Raw genomic sequence first — 25,483 nt, forward strand, 5'->3', positions numbered from 1 at the left:
GTTGATCAATTCAGCCATTGGAAGGTTGTAGTTGCATTATTGCAGGGAAACCAACCTAAATTTCCTTAAACAACAAGGCAATATATTGGCTATAGCTAATGGTGAAGCTGATTTCAGCCATGGACCAAGAGTTATGGAAAGCAGATCCTCATATAAAAATTGTAGCTGTCCCTAAAAATAGGGAAGATGAATGATGGGGAAGCCACTCACAAATGTCCATCTCAAAATATGTGGAAGATAATTAATTAATAACTAAGTCTTGTTAATAACTAAGATTGTGATCTGGCAATCCCACCCCGGATACTTATCCAAAGGAAAAGAAATCAGTGTATCAAAGAAATACTTGCACTTGCATGTTTATCACAGCATGATTCACAATATTAAAGATATGAAATCAACCTGTATCCATCAGTGAACAAATGGATTTAAAAAATGGTATATATACACACAGGAATACTATTTAGACATAAAAAATAATTAAATCATGTAATTTGCAGCAACATGGATGGAACTGGAGGTTAATATGTTAAGTGAAATAAGCCAGGCATGGAAAGACAGATATACCATGTCTTCACTCATATGTGGGAGCTAAAACAGTAGATATCATGGAGGTAGAAAGTAGAATGATACACACCAGAGGCTGGGAACGATGTGAGGGGGATAAAGAGAGACTAATTACTGGGTGCAAACATACAGTTAGAAGGAATAAAATCCAGCGGAGTAGAGTAACTGTAACAACAATATAGCATATATTTCAAAATAACTAGAAAATACCACAAGTATTCTGACTTGATCATTACACATTCTATGCATGTATCAAAATAGCACATGTGCCACATAAAAATGTACAAATACTATGTATCAATACAAATAAAAAATAAGTAAAAATATAAGATTTTAAAAGGTTCATTTTTTAGTAACAACTTTTTCCAAGAAAAATAAAGATAAGAAAGCATGTTACACTTCTAGCAAATAATGAAACACAGCTTTTAGTCATATACATTTGAATGTATCTGTAAATTTTTAGAATAAAAATCTTTCCCCTTCCAGCGTTTCTGGAATGCTACTATTTTAACTTTGCTAAATAAATTTTGGTATACATATTTTTGCCTTTTCCCCAAAAGTATAATGTAATACAATAGGAGAAAATAGTTGTCAAATACATTGAGTCATTTATTTAAGTTATAACTCAGGAGTTTGAGACCAGCCTGGCCAACATGGTGAAAACCCATCTCTATTAAAAATACAGAAAAGGCCAGGGACAGTGGCTCACGCCTGTAATCCCAGCACTTTGGGAGGCCAAGACGGGCGGATCACAAGGTCAGGAGATCGAGACCATCCTGGCTAACATGGTGAAACCCTGTCTCTACTAAAAATACAAAAAATTAGCCGGGCGTGGTGGTGGGCGTCTGTAGTCCCAGCTACTCGGGAGGCTGAGGCAGGAGAATGGCGTGAACCCGGGAGGCAGACATTGCCATGAGCTAAGATCACAACAGTGCACTCCAGCCTGGGCAACAGAAGGAGACTCTGTCTCAAAAAAAAAAGAAAAGAAAAAACACACACAATTGCACACAACACACACGTCAGGACATTTGCCACATTTTGGGCACTTCCAGCACAGCCAAGGTTTGCCTTGTATGTGACCTCTGCAATTACAGCTTCTTGGTCTGGAGAAAAGAATTTAAGTGCAATGAAATCATATGCTGAAAGGTGAAAAGAAATGACTGTGTCCATCATATTACTTCTTACAAAAGGGTGAATTTAAAAAAGCACCAAGAGCATAAAATATCAAGCAGTTGATGCGGAAAGCGAAATATATTCAGAGTCAAATCCTGAAATGAAATCTGAGAGGCCATATCACTGGGTGAGGGATTTGATTTAGTCATGTCAGGGTATCAAAAAACAAAAGAAAACAGAAATTTTGAAAAGTAGAGACCACTCAAAGATTTTCAAACATTTTTCTTTTCTGGCAGTACGAATCATCTTTCAAATAAAGTTAACTTAGAATCTCAGTATGTATGTACAATAGGCAAACACAAAACTACTCTTGTTGAAGCAAGGGCCGAGGGTCTAAAGCCCTTTTCCAAACATCTTTCAATGCACCACATCAGCCCCTCCAGGGTTGTAATGGAAAGGTACAACTTTACAAAGAACACATTGCATACCACTGAGGTAGAGAAAAGAAACAGAGAGCAAAGTGTGATACTAGTTAATGCTGAGAGAGTACTAGGGAATGGAGCTACTGCCGGGAGAAGCAGGACACAGTTTGAGAACCTACTGCATGGTCTCCGAGATTGCTAGAGATCCTGTTCTCTCAGTAGACTCCAGCTCCCACTATCTTCCTAGTTCCTCCTTCACTTCCAGGTCAAGCATGTCCTAAAACAAACTTCAATTTGCTTGTATTTATCTGAATTATTTTAGTGATCTAAGTGATTCTTCTATATTTTACAAAATGGGAACAGATTTCATCTTTATTTTCTTGGTCACCAGTTCAAATGTTTGTCCATGGTAAAGTGTCTTATCCTTGTATCTGTCATTCTATGACATGAAAAATTATGAAAAATTTAATTAAAGGTGACAGATAAAGTGATATTATTGTAATATATCATTATTATAATTTATTCAACCAACTCCATTTGAGCCAATAGGTCCTTTGTAAACATTAGGTATACAGTGGTATTCAATTAACACATTGCTCCTGCTGTGAATCTTTTCATTATTAAAAAAGGAGAAGCCAGGAGAGAGAGGAAGCAGAGAAATCTTGACATTGATTCACATTCTTTTTCTTTTTCTTTTTCCTTTTTTCTTTTTTTGAGATGGGATCTCACCCTTTTGCTCAGGCTGGAGTGCAGTGGCGCAATCATGGATCACTGCAGGCTCAACCTCCCGGCCTCAAGCCTACTACCACCTCAAGCTCCTGAGGAACTGGCACTATAGGCATGTACCAACACACCTAGGTACTTTTTATTTGCATTTTTTCATAGAGATGGGGTCTTGCCATGTTGCCCAGGTCAGTTTTTAACTCCTGACCTCCAGTGATCCACCTGCCTTAGCCTCCCAAAGTGCTGAGATTATAGGTAGTTCATTCTTTATAATTTCTGAGAAAATAAGTTTTTAAGCTCATCTCTCTTTTTTTTTTTAATCACAATAGCATAAAGAATATCATTACAGTGAGTTAGGATTGCCTAGAGGTGATCCGTGTGGGCTCCAAGTCTGAATGCCTGGGTATAAACCACAGCTGCCACTTCCTGGCTGTGGACCTCTAGCAATTTACTTAATCATTCTATTCAACTCATCTGAAAAGGAGATAGAATTATATTTCAGCCCAATGAAATCCCTCCCTGACCACCATTCCATAATAGCATCCCTGAAGCAGACATGACAACATTTCAGAATATTTTCTGTCAGTACTAGGAAAACGGAAGTCCTTGTAATGAATAGTTGGACACAAGACAATTTAAGGATTAATTCTTAAGAGTTATGCTTGAGGGGGGCGGAGCAAGATGGCCGAATAGGAACAGCTCCAGTCTCCAACTCCCAGCGCGAGCAACACAGAAGACCGGTGATTTCTGCATCTTCAACTGAGGTACTGGGGTCATCTCACTAGGAAGTGCCGGACAATCGGTGCTGATCAGTTGCTGCAGCCTGACCAGCGAGAGCTGAAGCAGGGCGAGGCATCGCCTCACCTGGGAAGCGCAAGGGGGAAGGGTATCCCTTTTCCGAGCCAGGGGAACTGAGACACACAACACCTGGAAAATCGGGTAACTCCCACCCCAATACCGCGCTCTAAGAAAACGGGCACACCAGAAGAATATATCCCTCACCTGGCCGGGAGGGTCCCACGCCCACAGAGCCTCCCTCACTGTTACCACAGCAGTCTGCGACGATATAACCGCGAGGCAGCAGCGAGGCTGGGGGAGGGGCGCCCGCCATTGCTGAGCCTTAAGTAGTTAAACAAAGCCGCTGGGAAGCTCGAGCTGGGTGGAGCTCACAGCAGCTCAAGGAAACCTGCCTGTCTCTGTAGACTCCACCTCTGGGGACAGGGCTCAGCTAAAAAAACAACAGGGGAAGTAAGAGAGGCCTGAGCAGATGCCAATGACTCTGTCTGACAGCTTTGAAGAGAGCAGTGGATCTCCCAACATGGAGGTTGAGATCTGAGAATGGACAGACTGCCTGCTCAAGTGGGTCACTGACCCCTGAGTAGCCTAACTGGGAGACATCCCCCACTAGGGGCAGTCTGACACCCCACACCTCACAGGGTGGAGTACACCCCTGAGAGGAAGCTTCCAAAGTAAGAATCAGACAGGTACACTCGCTGTTCAGCAATATTCTATCTTCTGCAACCTCTGCTGCTGATACCCAGGCAAACAGGGTCTGGAGTGGACCTCAAGCAATCTCCAACAGACCTATAGCTGAGGGTCCTGACTGTCAGAAGGAAAACTATCAAACAGGAAGGACACCTATACCAAAACCCCATCAGTACGTCACCATCATCAAAGACCAGAGACAGATAAAACCACAAAGATGGGGAAAAAGCAGGGCAGAAAAGCGGGACATTCAAAAAATAAGAGCGCATCTCCCCCTGCAAAGGAGCGCAGTCCATCGCCAGCAATGTATCGAAGCTGGTCAGAGAATGACTTTGACGAGAGGAGAGAAGAAGGCTTCAGTCCATCAAACTTCTCAGAGCTAAAGGAGAAATTACGTACCCAGCGCAAAGAAACTAAAAATCTTGAAAAAAGAGTGGAAGAATTGACAGCTAGACCAATTAATGCAGAGAAGGTCATAAACGAAATGACAGAGATGAAAACCATGACACGAGAAATACGTGACAAATGCACAAGCTTCAGTAACCGACTCGATCAACTGGAAGAAAGAGTATCAGCGATTGAGGATCAAATGAATGAAATGAAGCGAGAAGAGAAACCAAAAGAAAAAAGAAGAAAAAGAAATGAACAAAGCCTACAAGAAGTATGGGATTATGTAAAAAGACCAAATCTACGTCTGATTGAGGTGCCTGAAAGTGAGGGGGAAAATGGAACCAAGTTGGAAAACACTCTTCAGGATATCATCCAGGAGAACTTCCCCAACCTAGTAGGGCAGGCCAACATTCAAATTCAGGAAATACAGAGAACGCCACAAAGATACTCCTCGAGAAGAGCAACTCCAAGACACATGATTGCCAGATTCACCAAAGTTGAAATGAAGGAAAACATCTTAAGGGCAGCCAGAGAGAAAGGTCGGGTTACCCACAAAGGGAAGCCCATCAGACTAACAGCAGATCTCTCGGCAGAAACTCTACAAGCCAGAAGAGAGTGGGGGCCAATATTCAATGTTCTTAAAGAAAAGAATTTTAAACCCAGAATTTCATATCCAGCCAAACTAAGTTTCATAAGTGAAAGAGAAATAAAATCCTTTACAGATAAGCAAATGCTTAGAGATTTTGTCACCACCAGGCCTGCCTTACAAGAGACCCTGAAGGAAGCCCTAAACATGGAAAGGAACAACCGGTACCAGCCATTGCAAAAACATGCCAAAATGTAAAGACCATCGAGGCTAGGAAGAAACTGCATCAACTAACGAGCAAAATAACCAATTAATATCATAATGGCAGGATCAAGTTCACACATAACAATATTAACCTTAAATGTAAATGGACTAAATGCTCCAATGAAAAGACACAGACTGGCAAACTGGATAAAGAGTCAAGACCCATCAGTCTGCTGTATTCAGGAGACCCATCTCACATGCAGAGACATACATAGGCTCAAAATAAAGGGATGGAGGAAGATCTACCAAGCAGATGGAGAACAAAAAAAAAGCAGGGGTTGCAATGCTAGTCTCTGATGAAACAGACTTTAAACCATCAAATATCAAAAGAGACAAAGAAGACCATTACATAATGGTAAAGGCATCAATTCAACAGGAAGAGCTAACTATCCTAAATATATACGCACCCAATACAGGAGCACCCAGATTCATAAAGCAAGGCCTTAGAGACTTACAAAGAGACTTAGACTCCCATACAATAATAATGGGAGACTTCAACACTCCACTGTCAACATTAGACAGATCAACGAGACAGAAAGTTAACAAGGATATCCAGGAATTGAACTCATCTCTGCACCAAGCAGACCTAATAGACATCTATAGAACTCTCCACCCCAAATCAACAGAATACACATTCTTCTCAGCACCACATCGCACTTATTCCAAAATTGACCACATAATTGGAAGTAAAGCACTCCTCAGCAAATGCAAAAGAACAGAAATTATAACAAACTGTCTCTCAGACCACAGTGCAATCAAACTAGAACTCAGGACTAAGAAACTCAATCAAAACCGCTCAACTACATGGAAACGGAACAACCTTCTCCTGAATGACTACTGGGTACATAATGAAATGAAGGCAGAAATAAAGATGTCCTTTGAAACCAGTGAGAACAAAGATACAACATACCAGAATCTCTGGGACACATTTAAAGCAGTGTGTAGAGGGAAATTTATAGCACTAAATGCCCACAAGAGAAAGCTGGAAAGATCTAAAATGGACACTCTAACATCACAATTAAAAGAACTAGAGAGGCAAGAGCAAACACATTCAAAAGCTAGCAGAAGGCAAGAAATAACTAAGATCAGAGCAGAACTGAAGGAGATAGAGACACAAAAAACCCTCCAAAAAATCAATGAATCCAGGAGTTGGTTTTTTGAAAAGATCAACAAAATTGACAGACCGCTAGCAAGACTAATAAAGAAGAAAAGAGAGAGGAATCAAATAGATGCAATAAAAAATGATAAAGGGGATATCACCACCGACCCCACAGAAATACAAACTACCATCGGAGAATACTATAAACACCTCTACGCAAATCAACTAGAAAATCTAGAGGAAATGGATAATTTCCTGGACACTTACACTCTCCTAAGGCTAAACCAGGAAGAAGTTGAATCCCTGAATAGACCAATAGCAGGCTCTGAAATTGAGGCAACAATTAATAGCCTACCCACCAAAAAAAGTCCAGGACCAGATGGATTCACAGCTGAATTCTACCAGAGGTACAAGGAGGAGCTGGTACCATTCCTTCTGAAACTATTCCAATCAATAGAAAAAGAGGGAATCCTCCCGAACTCATTTTATGAGGCCAACATCATCCTGATACCAAAGCCTGGCAGAGACACAACAAAAAAAGAGAATTTCAGACCAATATCCCTGATGAACATCGATGCAAAAATCCTCAGTAAAATACTGGCAAACCGGATTCAGCAGCACATCAAAAAGCTTATCCACCATGATCAAGTGGGCTTCATCCCTGGGATGCAAGGCTGGTTCAACATTCGCAAATCAATAAACATAATCCAGCATATAAACAGAACCAAAGACAAGAACCAGATGATTATCTCAATAGATGCAGAAAAGGCTTTTGACAAAATTCAACAGCCCTTCATGCTAAAAACGCTCAATAAATTCGGTATTGATGGAACGTACCTCAAAATAATAAGACCTATTTATGACAAACCCACAGCTAATATCATACTGAATGGGCAAAAACTGGAAAAATTCCCTTTGAAAACTGGTACAAGACAGGGATGCCCTCTCTCACCACTCCTATTCAACATAGTGTTGGAAGTTCTGGCTAGGGCAATCAGGCAAGAGAAAGAAATCAAGGGTATTCAGTTAGGAAAAGAAGAAGTCAAATTCTCCCTGTTTGCAGATGACATGATTGTATATTTAGAAAACCCCATTGTCTCAGCCCAAAATCTCCTTAAGCTGATAAGCAACTTCAGCAAAGTCTCAGGATACAAAATTAATGTGCAAAAATCACAAGCATTCTTATACACCAGTAACAGACAAGCAGAGAGCCAAGTCAGGAATGTACTTCCATTCACAATTGCTTCAAAGAGAATAAAATACCTAGGAATCCAACTTACAAGGGATGTAAAGGACCTCTTCAAGGAGAACTACAAACCACTGCTCAGTGAAATCAAAGAGGACACTAACAAATGGAAGAACATACCATGCTCATGGATAGGAAGAATCAATATTGTGAAAATGGCCGTACTGCCCAAGGTTATTTATAGATTCAATGCCATCCCCATCAAGCTACCAATGAGTTTCTTCACAGAATTGGAAAAAACTGCTTTAAAGTTCATATGGAACCAAAAAAGAGCCCGCATTGCCAAGACAATCCTAAGTCAAAAGGACAAAGCTGGAGGCATCACGCTACCTGACTTCAAACTATACTACAAGGCTACAGTAACCAAAACAGCATGGTACTGGTACCAAAACAGAGATATAGACCAATGGAACAGAACAGAGTCCTCAGAAATAATACCACACATCTACATCTTTGACAAACCTGAGAGAAACAAGAAATGGGGAAAGGATTCCCTATTTAATAAATGGTGCTGGGAAAATTGGCTAGCCATAAGTAGAAAGCTGAAACTGGATCCTTTCCTTACTCCTTATACGAAGATTAATTCAAGATGGATTAGAGACTTAAATGTTAGACCTAATACCATAAAAACCCTAGAAGAAAATCTAGGTAGTACCATTCAGGACATAGTCATGGGCAAGGACTTCATGTCTAAAACACCAAAAGCAACGGCAACAAAAGCCAAAATTGACAAAAGGGATCTCATTAAACTAAAGAGCTTCTGCACAGCAAAAGAAACTACCATCAGAGTGAACAGGCAACCTACAGAATGGGAGAAAATTTTTGCAATCTACTCATCTGACAAAGGGCTAATATCCAGAATCTACAAAGAACCCAAACAAATATACAAGAAAAAAGCAAACAACCCCATCAAAAAGTGGGGAAAGGATATGAACAGACATTTCTCAAAAGAAGACATTCATACACCCAATAGACACATGAAAAAATGCTCATCATCACTCGCCATCAGAGAAATGCAAATCAAAACCACAATGAGATACCATCTCACACCAGCTAGAATGGCAATCATTAAAAAAACAGGAAACAACAGGTGTTGGAGAGGATGTGGAGAAATAGGAACACTTTTACACTGTTGGTGGGATTGTAAACTAGTTCAACCATTATGGAAAACAGTATGGCAATTCCTCAAGGATCTAGAACTAGATGTACCATATGACCCAGCCATCCCACTACTGGGTTTATACCCAAAGGATTATAAATTATTCTACTACAAAGACACATGCACACGTATGTTTATTGCGGCACTATTCACAATAGCAAAGACTTGGAATCAACCCAAATGTCCATCTGTGACAGACTGGATTAAGAAAATGTGGCACATATACACCATGGAATACTATGCAGCCATAAAAAAGGATGAGTTTGCGTCTTTTGTAGGGACATGGATGCAGCTGGAAACCATCATTCTTAGCAAACTATCACAAGAAGAGAAAACCAAACACCGCATGTTCTCACTCATAGGTGGGAACTGAACAATGAGATCACTTGGACTCGGGAAGGGGAACATCACACACCGGGGCCTATCATGGGGAGGGGGGAGGGGGGAGGGATTGCATTGGGGAGTTATACGTGATATAAATGATGAATTGATGGGTGCTGACGAGTTGATGGGTGCAGCACACCAACATGGCACAAATATACATATGTAACAAACCTGCAAGTTATGCATATGTACCCTAGAACCTAAAGTACAATAAAAAAAAAAAAAAAAAGAGTTATTCTTGAGAATGCAGGATAAGACCTTGTCAGATTTTCATCTCCTGTTAACGTAAGAGTATGAAACATTTCTAAAATATTTTAGCCATTTCACATATTTTAAATACTTTATTTCCAACAATGAGATGGCGTTTATAATATACAAGTCACAAATTTCACCAGTAAAAACTCCTTTCAGAGTTTCCCTAATCTAACTAGTAAAGCCTAAGATATTATTCAAGATACTGGGAAGAGAAGTGCTCATAGAAGCCACTTGTGGAGTGTAGGTTTTTGATGTAACACAGGTTAAGTTTGACAGGATATCTCGGTGCAGAAGTCAGTAATATCATTATCACCCTCATTCTGAAAACTATATCTTTAGTGCAGATGACATTATTTATTTTGTATTTATAGTCATATTCTACTGTGTTCCCATATAAATTTAGAGTAATTATATGTTTATGCATATTACGTTCAACAAACATAAAGGTAGTAGATGAACAAGATTAAAAGTAAAAGTTATTTAACTGGGGATATGATCCCCAGCTTCTATTTCACTGTGTAGCATCCAATGCCCAACACTTCAAAAGGTAACATAGGTATCTAATACTATTTAATACATTCCTTTCTGATTAACTTAGATTGAATGAATTCTGTTGTCTGCAACTGAGTACCCTTACAGATACAAGGTGGAAAGGCAGTGTTCTGTACCACTCTGATAAAGATCTCTATTTGGTTTGGCCTCAATCAATTTATATGCCTTCACTGAGTACATATAATACATCGGTTTTTAGTGCACTTAAGAAATAAAAATATGTACTACATAATATGTTAGCACCCAGACCATATTTCTTCAATATTACAAAAGACTACGTCAAATGCTTGCTTCTTTGGATCAAAAATATACTTTCAACAGTATTCTCCTGGCCTTCCATTTGAGTGATCCATCAAGAAAACAAATTAGGCCAGGCCAGTGGCTCACACCTGTAATCACAGCAGTTTGAGAGGCCAAAGCAGACGGATCACCTGAGGTCAGGAATTTGAGACCAGCCTGGTCAACATGGCGAAACCCTGTCTCTACTAAAAATACAAAAATTAGCCATGCATGGTGGCAGGCACCTATAATCCCAGCTACACAGGAGGCTGAGGCATAAGAGTCATTAAATCCGGGAGTCGGAGGTTGCAGGGAGCCAAGATCGTGCCACTGTACTCCAACCTGGGTGACAGAGTGAGACTCCGTCTTAAAAAAAAAAAAATGCCTCTCTCCACAGGCTATCCATCTGAGAATGTTTTAAGACAGTTGTAGAAATCACCTTTATTTCTTTTAACAAAATCAGTTCAGCATGTGTTTTTCTTTGGTCTTCGAAAGTTTCTTAAACTTACCATGGTGGTGTGGCATTCTCTCCTATGAAGATTTCCCTCATTGGGAGATGATTATTTTGGAAAAGGAGGCATACACTCATGTTAGAAACACCTAGAAACCTGCTTACTTGTAGGTTCAGTTCAGTTTTTAAAAATAGTTAGAAACCTGCTTACAATTTCTTGACCTAATATCAGCCTTTATTTCCCCTGCCCTTTTCAGTTAAAAAGATGATTTTGCTGGACAGAGAAGCTTAAATTTTTTAAAAAAGCATTTGAATAATTCTTCTCTTTGTTGAACAATGTGTCAAAAATATTTACAGTGTTTATTCCCTGTATTTACAATTCATAGCCAGTTATATGACTGGACTTCCCACTATTTCAAGTTTTGATACTTTGATATAGAAAACCTTCAGTTTTTGTTTTTTTTTTTTTTTTTTTTTTACTCTTCAGTATTGTGTTGGCTATTCTAATCCTTTGGTCTTTCCACATAAACTTTAAAATCAGTTTGTCAGTATCTACAAAGTTGCATGCATGCTGGATTTTGATTGCATTTAATCTATAAATCAGTTGGGAAAATTAACACTTATATTGGCTCTTCCAAGCCATAAATATGGAATTTATCTCCATTGATTTAGATCTTTATTGATTTCTTCTTAACAGAGTTTTGTATTTTTGCACATATAATCTAATACTTATTTTATTAGATTTATACCTGAATATTTGAATTTTTGTGCTATTATAAATGATTTTTAATTTCAAATTCCAGTTACACATTCCTGGTATTGAGGTAAGCTGTTGATTTTAGTCTATTAACCCTGTATCATGCAAAGTGTTGTAACTGCATATTAGTTCCAGGCATTTTGTTGTTCTTGTTGGCTCCTCAGAATTTTCTATACAGACAGTGGTATTATCTGTGAACAGTTTTATTTTATCTCTATACCAATCTATATACCTTTTCTTCCTTTTTCTGTCTTATTATACTAGCTAGGATTCCAGTATGATCTTGGACAGGAGTGATGATGGGAAGGTAAAATCTTTGCCATGTTTCTGATCTTATGGGAGAGCATCTAGTTTCTCACCATTGTGATGTTACCTGCCCCTCTTTACTCTTGATAATTTTCCTTGTTCTGAATTCCACTTTATGTAAAATTAATATACATCCTCCTTCTTTCTTCTGTTTAGTGTTAGCATGGTATATCTTTCTCCATCATCCCTTTATTTAAACCAATCTCAGCCTTTCTACTTTTAAAGTAGGTTTCTAATAGAAAACATATAACTGGGTTTTTTTTTACCCACTTTGACAATCACTGTCTTATTGGTATAGTTAAACCATTCATGTTTAAAGTGATTATTGGTCAATTTTGATTGATATCTACTATAAATGTTTTATATCTACTTGTAACTGTTTTCTATTTATGACAATTGTTCTTTGTTTTTGTTTGTTTGTTTTTTTCTTCCCTTCTGTATTAGTTTCCTGGGGCTGCCATAACAAATTGCCACAAACTTGGTGGCTTAAAACAATAGAAATTTATTCTTTCACCAATCAGTAGGTCATAAAGCCAAAATAAATATGTCAACATGGTTGTTTTCTGCAGAGGCTCTGAAGGAGAGACTATCCCATTCTCTCTCCAAGTTTCTGGTAGTTTCCAGCAATCCTTGGTGGTCCTTAGCTTGTAGATGTTGTCACTCCAGTCCCTGCCCTCGTTTATCACATTCTCTTCTGTGTGTCTTTCTGCATCCTTTCCTCTTCTTAAAGACACTAGTCATTGTATTCATGGCTTATCCTAAATGCAGCATGATTTCATCTCAAAATTGTTAACTAATTACATCTGCAAAGACCCTATTCCCAAATGAGATCACATTCTGAAATTTTGAGTAGACATAAATTTAGCAGAAACACTATTCAAACTACTATGTTCCACTCTCTAGTCAACCAAAAGTTATATCTATCACATATGGAAATTCATTCACCTCATTCCAAAATTCCAAAAAGTTGAAATCTATCCCAGCTTCAATTCTAAATTAAAAATTTTATCTAGATATTATCAATTCAAAAGTTTTAAATATCATCATCTGAATAAGTTATCCATGAGACTTGGTATGGTCCATCCCAGGGCTAAATTACTCTCCATCTGTGGACCAGTGAAATTGAAGAGGAGGCAGGACTCAATTCTGGACCATACTGAAGACTGGCTGAAACAGAGAAAAGGCACCAAAAGCACTTCTCCATAAGACATACCCACCAGTGCCGTGTCAGTTTACCACTGCGATGGCAACACCCAGAAGTTATTGCCCCTTGCTATGGCAATGATCTGGAAGTTACGACCTCTTTTCTAGAAATTTCTGAATAACCGTCCCTTAATTTGCATGTAATACAAATTGGATATAAATATGACTGCACAACTTCCCCTGATCTGCTACTCTTCATGCTGCCTGTGGGGCAGCTCTGCTCTGCAGGAGCAGTCATGGAGCTGTAACACTGACATTTCAATAAAGCTGTTTTCTTCTATTACTAGCTCACTCTTGAATTATTTCCTAAGCGAAGCCAAGGAGCTTCATGGACTAAGCCTGCTGTGCATCAGGTAGTGCCCAACATGGAGCTGAGGAGAGAAGATGATGGTGTGACAGATGGTGAGAGAATTGGCAATTGGCAGTCGGCAAGGCAAAGGCAAGAGAGGAGAAGAGACAGTGATCAGTGACAGGATAACCGGAGAAGTGATGAGCAGAGAGATGGAGCGAGATGGTGATAGAGATGGTAAAGCAGTCGGTGACCGAGGCTGCAAGAGCTATAACACTGTGGCTGTAATATCAAAAAGCTGTTAACACTGCAAGAGCTATAACATTAACCAAAGGCTCTTTTTAGAGCTATCATTTTCCCCAGCAGGCAGCAGAGCTGAGTGAATGGGAAAGTGGCCGTAGTGCCACCGCCTTGTAGGAGACCCACTGCTCCGACCCACAGGCAGATGGGTTACTGGTTTGATGCCGGCCCCTCCCACCACGACAGCTGAGTGCACCCAAACTGAGGAACCTGAAGAGAACTTTACCAAGGTCCCACATGGATGATCAGTTGGTGTTATTTTGGCTCCTGTGGATGGGTGAGTATACCTTCTGTCTCCCCCCGACCCCAAATAATATTGGGTGAGATAGGAAACAAAAGCCTTTAGTTAAGTGGTTGGTTAAAAGTTTCCTGTCATTTGGGTGCCCTGAAGCATGTCTTTGTCACCCTTTTTCTTGTTCGTTTCTCTGATTCCATTTTACTGCCCTATCAGCCATTCTATTTTAAGTCATAAAATGTTTTGTTGTTGTTGTTGCTGCTATAAACACACATGCACACGTATGTTTATTGCAGCACTATTCACAATAGCAAAGACTTGGAACCAACCCAAATATCCATCAAAAATGTGTGTTTTAATTGCAGTCTTTTTTTTGTTTGTTTCTTTTGACTTTCTGTTAACTGTATTTGGGAAACTGTTTAAGGCAGGATACTTGCTTGTGAGAGGTCTCCTCTTGTGTTGACTCTGGGATGCCACAGTCACGTTGCTTCATGACACCAACTTGAACTGGGGTTCACTGTTGGCCACCCCATGGTGCCCCAGGATTGTTGGCATTTGGTGAGGAGACCCTCATTGACTGACACTCAGGTACTCCAGGTGTTTGGGCATTGGTACTGTTGGCCACGCCCTAGATGCTCTGGGATTTTCAGCATCAACATTCCATCTAGAATTGTGGGTTATAGCCCCTCCCTCTGGGGGAATCTTGGCCTTTCCTTTTGAGTTAGGGGTCATTACATTCCTAATAGCCAGTTCCAGAACCCTTCCTGTGTATTGTCTTACAACCACCTTTGTCAAGCCTATCTTTGTCAAAGGGACCAAGAGTTCCTGGGCCCCTGGACTGATAGCTGACCACCTACAGCAGTAGACAAGTGGCCACTTGTACATTGTTTTTGGTGTCTCTGCTACTAGGTAGGTCCTCCATCAAGTAGTGACTTCTGACATCTCCCCTTGGGAAATGCTCTTCACCCCTTTGCTTTCTCCTTTCCACAGTCACCGTTTCTTTAACCCCTTTCTGCCCAACCTAAGATGCTTTCCTCACTCTGGAATTTAGGCTCAACATTCTACTGCCCTTTTATATCTTGTGATCCACTTTTTAACATTTTGCTGTCCATATTTATACCTTCTTTGTAGAAAGTAGACATTTAGAAGGGAAAAGTAAGTAGGCATTCACTAAACTCAGGCTAAGTGAAACCCCCTGTAAAGATTCTTATTAGACCTGGGGATAACAGTGAGCATCCCGAGAGACTCATTATTGGAGTGCCTTTTAGGCAATTGGAGTAAATTCAAAGTATACAAATTGAATAAGAAAAAAAATTCTTTTTTATTGCAACAATGTTTGGGTTCAATACAAATTGGTGAACCAACAGATCTGGCCTAGGCATAGTTCTTTACGTTGTGATATGGCACAATTAGATTTGTTCTGTACAAAGGAAGAAAAATGAAAAGAAGTTCCTTATGTGCAGTCTTTTATGGCCCTACATGAGCAACCTAACCTAAAGGCTAGCTGTAGAATGTGTCTGGCTTATGATACTCTCAGGTACCCAGAAGCCACACCAGATATCCTAGATTACTACCTCCTAGTTCTTCTTCCCAGGAGGTCTGCAGTGCCCCCCTTTAGAGCTTCCTCAGTCTCCCTAATTCTGAGGGGGACCATCAGTTTTGTAGCTCAGGATTATGCTCCAATATCATCAAATTCCCCTCCCCCTTACCCTATAATCCCTGATCAATATCCTCCACTGCTGGATGAAGTAAGCCCAACTAGTACCCCCAGGAGTGGAGCCCCATATCAACCCCTAAAGTCAAGCCTGTGTCCTTTGCAGCAGGTAATTGAAAGAGAGGGAGAAACAATCAAAGTATAGGCAACTTTTTCCATGTCCAATTTGGCTTTATGCAAGGGGAAATTTGGTCAGTTTTCAGAGGATCCAGGGAAATTTGTGGAGGAGATTATTAAATTGACCATGTCTTTTGATTTAACTTGGCATGACATGCAAATATTATGTGCTTATTGTACCATAGAGGAAATACAAATAATTCTAGGTACTACCCATGAATATGCAGCTGGAGTAGCCACCTGTAACCCAGGCCATGACATTTGTTGTGTGGAAGCAGATGCAGTTCCAGATCTAGCTCCCCAGTGAGATTACCAGAGGGGTCCCCAAGATCTTAAATGCAGAAATCACATGCTGACTTAACAGAAGGTATGAAAATGTGTATGGTTAAGTCCGTTTATTATGACATGTGAGATAAATAACTCAGAAGAAAGGTAAACATCCCACTCTATTTCAGGACCATTTGGTTGAAGCACTCAAGAAATATACTAATACAGACCAAGACTTCCTGGAAGGGTGAGCTCTTCTGGGTGTTCATTTTATTGCTTAATCTGCCTATAACATTTGGAGGAAGCTACAAAAGGTAGCAATGGGACCCCAAACCCCCATGAGCCAAATCTTAGATAGTGCCCTGGGGATAGGGCAGAGGAAAAGGTGAAAACCAAAAGAATTGGCCAAAAAGCACAATTATTAGTGGCTGCTTTAGGCCCCCTGCTGCCTTGGGGTTGCCTACCCTGAGGAAATGTGGTGAGATCAGCATCTGAGTTGCTCAGACAAGAGCCCTCAAATTGCTGGCTTCTAGGCCAAACTCAGTGTACTTCTATAAGGTAGAGGGCCACTGGAGGAAGGACTGCTCCAGGTTTAAAAGGGAGTCTAAGCAGGAGGCTTAGGCAAAGAATTGCTTGAACCCAGGATGTGAGGGTTGCAGTGAGCCAAGATTGCACCACCACAATCCAGCCTGGGTGACCAAAAAAAAAAAAAAAAGAAAAGAGTCTAAGCCATCCAGACCCATAATACCCAAGAAAGCAGAGGATACATGGAGCCCAACATCCTCCACAGCTACTACTGGACACTTTACCATTTCCACAGAGGAGTCTCAGGTAAGTTTTTATATGGCAGGCAAAAATATTGAGTTCTTATTGGACCTGAGAGCAGCCTACTCAGTTTTTACTCATTTCTAAGTCCTGCAGTCTTTCCACTCTTGTATGGTAACAGGGATTGATGACCAGTCAAAAATGAGGAGATTTACCTACCCCCTTGGTTGTCCTTTGGGGATACCATACCTTTTTCCACAAGTTTTTGCTTATGCCTGTGTGCCCTGTCCCTTTACTGCAGAGAGACTTACTTTCCCTATCACGGCCATAGTTCAATTCGGTGTGCCTCATGAAAAGGCAGTAGGCCAGGACTAAACACTACTCCTAGCTGTAAGTACTAGCCTTAACACAGACAAGAAGAAGGCTTCCCTTCCATAGAAAATCGCTTCTTAAGTAGACCCCTCTGTCTGAGACATGAAAGTCCCTGGTAGAGGTGTAAATGTACCCCCAGGCTAGGTTATTTTAAAACCCAGTGTTAATTACCCATGGAAGGTATAGTATCCTTTGAGACCTGAGCTCAGAGGGACAACCAGCCCCTGATAATGAAGTTCCTAAGTATGAATTATCACAATTCTGTCAGTCTCCATGTAACACCTCCATTTTACCTGTAAAGAAACCAAATGTAGAATATGGATTTGTTAAGGATCTGAGAGCAGTTAATGAGACAGTAGTCACAGTCTACCTAATAGTTCCTAATCCTTATGCAATATTGACCCAAGTCAATAGGAGTCTGAGTACTTTGGGATTATTGTGGTTAGTTAGGAAGTCTAGGGAGATGGCTGTGAGATTCCCTGGATAGGCCTGAAGATGGAGCCTTCTATCCTGTGGATGTTGATGACAAATCTGACACCATGAAGATGACTCCCTGATGCTGTAAGTTTTGAAATATTTACTATAGGGTTTGTTCCCATCCATACTAAGTCACGGTAATTGGCAGAGCAAGCAGGATTAAGAGTGACAGCTTGGTGTCTGATTGGGCCTTAGAGTAGCTTCTATACCCAACAAAAGCAAAAGAGGTGTTCCCTTGGAGGAGGCAGTTGACTAACACAATAGAAAATAAGTATTACACTCAGGAAAAAGAGAAAAATTAATACTCCCATTCCCACCCACAGCATCATGGTTATCACTTCTGGCTGAGTTTTTTAAACAGGTAACAGAGGTCTTCAAAGGCTCACAATGTAGGTCATGATACCCTCCTTTTTGTTCCTGCAACCTAGAAACAGGTTTTATCCTGGATATAAAACTAATTGGTGTACCCAATTAGTTACCCCTTGAAGTTTAACAGCGGTGTGAATATGCAACGATGTCTGATATGGGCCCTTCTATGTCAGTTGTAATTGATAGTTGGGGGATTCTTCTTTCCAAGTTTTCAGTAAGACTGTCTCCTGGTTGTACTGGGGAGGGGGGGTGGGTGTTAATTCTCTCCTTTGTAGGAGGGAGCTATATTTTATTTCCATATGATTGAAGGGCCTTTTGATGCTGGCCTAAGTTGATAATATGGGTGAGCATTGTATGTGTGTCCTCATCAAACAGGAGGTCTACAGTTAAAAGGGGCCTACCATAAGTCATTTCAAATAGACTAAGTTTTATGAGTTCCGTTCAGAGCCATTCTCACACGTAAAAGGTCTGTGGGTAAAAGAGAAACCCAGGCCTCTGAAGTTAAGTTACCTCAAAAGGCTTTGAGAAAACAAGAAGAATAAGTTGATGTATTTGGGTTGGTGATTACTTGAAATTAAGGAATTCCAAGTGAATTAAGGGAGCCAGGCCTAGAAGGCACCCTGGGAGTCATCATGAGAAAATCCTGGGATGGGTATAAAAGAGCACAGGGCAGAAAGCTGGGTCTGTACTAAGACTGCCCATTGCATCCAGAGACTTATGTGCTCTGGCTGGCTTAAACTACAAGTTATTGGAATTCAACTGGATGAAGAATATCCTTACCTTAAGTCAGGATGGAATACTTACTGAGAGTGCTTTTTATGAAAGTAAATATTATTTCTTCTCAAGCATCTGAATATAATTTAACGTAGGGTGAAGGGACTTTTTCTTCTGGTTTCTTGGAAGAACTGATTTGCTTTAAATGATGAAATGTTATACCAGTAGCAGCCCACAATTGCACAATTGGGACTGTTAATTGGGATTAGTTGAATAATTTAGGGAGATCTCATCCTAGTCTTAACCAACTAGAAAAATCTCTTCTCCAACCATTATTATTGTTGTTGCCCTCTTGTCAGATGACTCACTTTTCTGTTTCACTAATGCATCCTCTTCCAGTTACTGTTGCTACTTTTTTGTTGTTTTCTCCGAGTTTCTACATTATTAGTACTCAATAGGGGTGAGGTTTTCCTCAGCACTTTTCTGAAGAAGAAGCTCAGTTTACTGTGAGAAGCTTAATAATAAGAAAATTGTGCTCGCAGAGAGCATTTTTCGGCTTTCTGATGCTTAATGTTGTTTGTCAGGGTTCTCACTAGATGAATATGATGAGGCTTTTAAAACCCATTAGCTTTCCAAGAGCATTCCCTTTTCTTCCTTGGATTCAGATCATTTGCACACTGTTTTCTTCTGGGAGTGGCACCAGTAACAAGGGAATCAGCTCTAAACTGAGTTCCTGAAATTAAGTTCATTAGAAAGATTCTTCTCTTAGTAAACCTTAATTTTATATCCAGCTATTTACAGAAATCTCAATTTCAGCTTTTCTCAGATACAATTTTTATCAAAATCTGGATAACACTTCATCCTATTCTTTCAGTCTCATAAATTAGGTTATATTCAAAAGCATTGAGAGTAAAAGCACTTCCTCTTTTCTTGTGAAGCACTTACAACCGTATTTTTAGAACATGGAGTTTAAGAATATTATAATAAAAGAAGTAGAATTACTTTTAAAAGATTATGAGTAATGATCTTTACAAAATCTAAACGGAATATTTTGTTGTGACGTTCAGTTGTCTTTCATGTTCATACAGTATGCTATTAATTGTGTAGGAGGGTCATATTATCATAATAAGTGACGGAGGGACAGTATGTTGTAATATTAAGCAGACCAGGAAGGTGTTCTATTGCCCTTGGAAAATGAACATATGCTACATATGCGACGGTGACCTTAACGTGTGTACATTTGTAAATGTACAGTTTAAGATTGCTTTTGAAATACATATTTTTGGAGTGTTAGTTACATGAAGTCAAAAGTTAAATGCAAAATTTCATGGAGGGGTTTCCTCTCCATTCTGTAATGCTGAGACTTCTCTCCTCTGTTCAGCTAGGATATTCTAGCCTTTCTGGTACATTCCGATTATATATTATGGTAGCAAAAGTATTAACATGAGAATTACACAAATTTGATTCTCACGTGAACTATCTGTATGGATTATTTTCATACAGACCATGTGGGAGGTTATGTTATCTCTGTAAGCCTCAACTTCCCCATAAGAGGAATTGGGGTGATCATGTTCACCTCACAGTTTCATTATACAGATACATGGCAGAATATTTAAAGCACATGTTAATTGGCAGCCATTCTTATATTCAGTACCTAAAATACTGTAGTTGCTTAAATATGTGTATGAACTTGAATATTGCAGGCAGTGCACAACTTTATGCCCATATTATTTTGTTACAATATAGCTAACATATTTCTGAAGTTTTATTTCAAGTATCTGTGATTTACAGATTACCTAGAGGTGGCATTCCTAACATATAGATGAATATACTCATTACATCCTGAAAGTTTATTTAGTATATTCCCACATAAATTTGATACGAACTGTGGTTAAGTTTCTAGACTACATCACAGAAAACGATAGCATCCATAAAATAGCTGAAATCATATTGTTACAGTAGGTGGCTAGTTAGACATGAGCAGGGCAGGAGAGGGCCACCCCCTGCCCCACCAAGAATGTCAGGTGACCATCAGGTGATGATCAGACAGCTGTTAAGCTGTCACTCTAAAATACTAATTGGTTGCAGCTGGCACCAGGACAAGCCAGTTTTTCAGCAGAGAGATAAAACCTGAAGCTGGTGATCAGAAGCTTCCCAATAAGATCTCAGGAGTTGGGCCAATGGGCTCAAGCATCCACACTAAGAGGCAAAATGGTGGAGTTTAAGCACTTGACTGATAAGGGAAAAAGGACTCGGTTGTGCATGTGGGCCCTCCCAAGTACTAACAGTCCGCTGCGCATGCAGACAGCGCACCCCAAAGGAAGAATTAGAGGAGAAGGAAAGGAAGACCCTAGAAGCATGACAATGTCTAAAACCCCAGTTCAAATGTCAAACAGTGCACTTGAATCTCTCAAGTCATCCACTTTGCCCTCTTCCAAGTGTACTTTACTTCCTTTCATTCCTCCTCTAAAGCTTTTTAGTAAACTTTCACTCCTGCTGTAAAACTTGCCTTAGTCTGTCACTCTGCCTTTTATGCCCCTCAGTCAAATTCTTTCTTCTGAGGAGGCAAGAATTGAGGGTGCTGCAGGCCTGTGCCGATTTGCCATCGCTAACAATGGTAGTTTACCTAATGCACCAAATCCATTAATCTTGAGAGCCCTAGTTTACTGTGAGTATATGTGCCTTGAAGGCTTAGCTAACCCTGCTGACCACTGAGTCTTCGTGGATATGGTTTTCCTCCTTGAGATTATGAGTGCAGCAAAGAGCTCTGGAGAAATTGAGAGGAGAGAAGGAAGAAGAAAGAAAATTTCAACAGAACACCTACTGGAAGAAATTTGAAGACTGTTGAGAAAGGGTCTGAACAAAGGTAGAACTAATTTAAAAGAATTATATTATACACCCGTGTTCATAGCAGCATTGTTCAAAATAGCCAAAAGATGGAAGCAACTCAAGTTTTCATCAACAGATGAATGAATAAACAAAATGTACTGTACGTACATACAATGAACTATTACTCAACCTTAGAAAGCAAAAGGATTCTGACACATGCTACAACACAGGTGAAATTTGAAGATACTATGCTAAGTGAAATAAATCAATGATGAAAAGTAATGCTGTATGATAAGGTGTGAAGAGTAGTCAAATTCATAGAGATAGTAAAACTGGGGTAGTTTGGAAAGGAAGAGGAGGTTGGATAATTCCTGTTTAAAGGGAATGGAATTAAAGAGTTCTGGAGATTGGTTGCACAAAAATGTGAATCTACTTAATGCTATTGTACACTTAAAAAGAGTTGATAAAATTGTACGTGTATCTCATCAAAATGTTTTTGAAACTAGAAGAGTGGATCCTAGTACTAAGAAAATAGGTCATTTATCTTGATGGTCAACATACCTTGAGACTTCTGACAATTATTTAAGGTTCCCCTTGGGGACTACTTGATGGACAAGGGAGGGGTAAAAGCGTTGAAAAACTACCTATTGGTGTTATAGTAGGTAGCTAATTAGGAATGAGCAGGGTAGGGGAGTTCTCCCCAACCCACCCAGGAATGTCAGACAACCATCAGGTAGGTGATGGTCAGGCGGTCATTAAATTATAAACTATCTCTCTAAAATAATAACTGGTCACAGCCGGCACCAGGGAAAGGCAGTCTTCCAATAGATAGAAAACACTTCAAGTTGGTGATCAGCAGCTTCCCGATGAGATCTCAGGTTGGGCAAATGGGCTCATGCATTTGCACTAAGAGGCAAAATGATGGAGTTTAACTGAAATGTGACTCTTCTCTATGAACACTCAACTAGTAAGGGAAGAACACCTCAAGTGAGCATGTGTACAAGTCCAGTAAACACACTGCATGTGGCTTCTCCCAGGTGCTTGCAGGCCTCTGCACATGCAAGACAGCTCACTCAAAGGGAAGAATCAGGGAAGAAGGGATGCAAGACCCCAGAAGCATGCCAATATAAAAAACCCTAAGCCCACAGGTCAAACCCTGCACTTGATCTCTCAAGTTGCCCACTTGACCCTCTTCCAAGTGTGTTTTACCTCCTTTCATTGCTGCTGTAAAGCTTTTTAACAAATGTTCACTCCTGCTCTAAAATGTGCTTCAGTTTCTCACTCTGCCTTATGCCACTTGGTCAAATTGTTTCCTCCAAGGAGGCAAGAATTGAGGTTGCTGCAGACCCATATGGATTCGTCACCACTAACATACTTCGGTGCTGTGACTTGAATATGTCCCACTGCAAATGCTGACTACTATGTGCACTACCTGGATGGTGAAATCAGTCATACCCAAACCTCAGCATCATGCAGTATACCCATGTAACACACCTGCATATGTAACTTTTGAATCTAAAATTAAAGTTGAAATAAAAAATAAAAGCTCCCTTAGCTGGAGCACAAGATTTATAAATTAAGGTTCTCTCATGGTAAGTGGATTGGTTTGCTAAGGCTGCCATAACCAAGCATCACAAACTAATGGCTTAAAAAATAGAAATTCATTGTCACAAAGTATATGGGGTTAGATGTCCAAGATCAACTGTCATTACTTTCGGTTCCCTCTGAGGGCTTCTAGTTGTTTCTCGGCCTTTCCGACCTCTGCCTTCATCTTCATGGGGCATTCTCCCTTTGTGTGTGTCTGTGTCCAGTTTCTCCTGTAATATAAATTTGGGGCCTACCCTATTTCAGTATGGCTTAAACTTAACTAGCTACATCTGCAGGGACCCTATTTCCAAATAGGGTTGCATTCTGAGGTACTGGAGGTTAAAACTTCAACATACGAATTTTGGATGGGACACAATTTAGCTCATAACAATAAGCAATACATGCAAGGAGGTAAAATAGGTTGAGAAAAACTTTCAAGTCCCAAAGCATATGTAATTTTAGAAAATTAGTGAAGCAAACATTTATTTGGGCAGGTAGTTAGGGCGAAAGAGTCCTCTGCAGAATTTCTTTTCTAACAAAAAGCAGCCCCCAAAATCATTTCTTTTCTAACAAAAAGCAGCCTGAAAAATTGACCTGTAAACATAGATGAGCAAGCTGGAAGTTTGCACAGGGAAATGCCAGCAGCTGCACCTACAGAAAAAGGCTACCAGGGGGTCAGGGATGTCTGACATGGAGGCTCCATCTTCCCTTTTTTTTTGTTACCACATGTACAGTAATAAAGAATTGGGCAGTATGGTGCAGCTCAGGCAAAGGACCCACCTGCATAATAAAAGTCCTTCCCTTTCTAGGTCTTTCCCATACCTAGAAGAGTTTAAATGAGAGACTGACACTTTCAATGTCTGAAAAGAGACATTTGTGATGTATCCTCTCTGAAAACTGCTACCAATGAGGCTTTCTCTGCATAACAAGAACCTTGGCCTCCACAACCTCCTTTATCTTCACTCAAGCATTTCTTTCTACTGATTTCAAGTCTTTAGATAAATCTTAACTCTTTCAACCTATTGCCAATCAGATAATCTTTGAATCCACCTATAGCCTGTAACCATCCCCCTTGAAGATATCTCACCTCTAATCCTGAACCAATATATACATTCCTTCCATGTATTAATTTATGATTTTATCTACATTCCTGTCTCCCTAAGAGGTATAAAACCAAATTAACCCAACTGCCTCAGGCACACTTTCTCAGGACCTCTTGAGAGCCATGGTCACTCATATTGGCTCAGAATAAACCCCTTTAAATATTTTTTTTTAATCAACTGGACTATTTTTTTAAAAGTCTTACAGAACTATCTGGTTGTTTAAAATATGTACATGTATAACTTTGTTAAAAATAAGAATATAGTTATCTAAAATATTAGAGCATTTATAGTACTATTGACCTTTACCAAAATTATAGCTCTCTTACAGAAATTAAAGTGATTCTTAATTTTCATTTTGGAAAACAAATGTTTCCACCAATCTCTGGAGCTACTGGATGTTTGCAGCCAAACTAACTTATAAATCCTCTGTCTCTCCTTACAGCAAATTTTCTTTACATAAGAAGACAAGGAATAGTAAACATGGGTAATTTAAAATAGAAATAATACAATAACCTGTGATTAACAATGATAGTAACATGATGCCAACTGAACTTTCCTGGAAAATGTAAACACCCAAGAACACACATCACAGATTATGTCTTGACAGATGGAGAAAATCCAGTTAACACTCCTAATATTGTTTAATTCCATGGCAGATGTGTCTAGACATAGGAAGGGAAAGGAGGAAAAAAGAAACAACAGTTAAACCTTGAACTGTGAACAGTGATAAGTGTTATGGCATCCTGAATTGAAATATGCAAATATGGAGGCTTTAGAATAGAAGAAGCGCAAGAAACTGCCAAGTATAAAGCCCTCGTGAAAGAATTCTAACACCCAAAGTAATGAGTTGAGTTACCTCTACTGCTTCAATGAAAAACTAATTTTAAAATAAAGCATATTTATTTTCTCTAGTCCTTTATGCAGAAACACACTTTAGGATTATAGACCAATTTCATCCCACTGGAGTAGAAAGGGGTAGCAATTGATATGGGGAAGAGCATTTCCACCAAAACTACAGGTTCTCAGGGTACAGTCATGTTTAGCTGGCTGATCAAAGGACAAAAGTTCAGTAGAGGGTTCGAGTAGACGCAGCAGCATGAGCTGGCT

The sequence above is a fragment of the Rhinopithecus roxellana genome, chromosome 9 (genome assembly GCF_007565055.1).
Source record: "Rhinopithecus roxellana isolate Shanxi Qingling chromosome 9, ASM756505v1, whole genome shotgun sequence".
Taxonomy (NCBI): Eukaryota; Metazoa; Chordata; class Mammalia; order Primates; family Cercopithecidae; genus Rhinopithecus; species Rhinopithecus roxellana.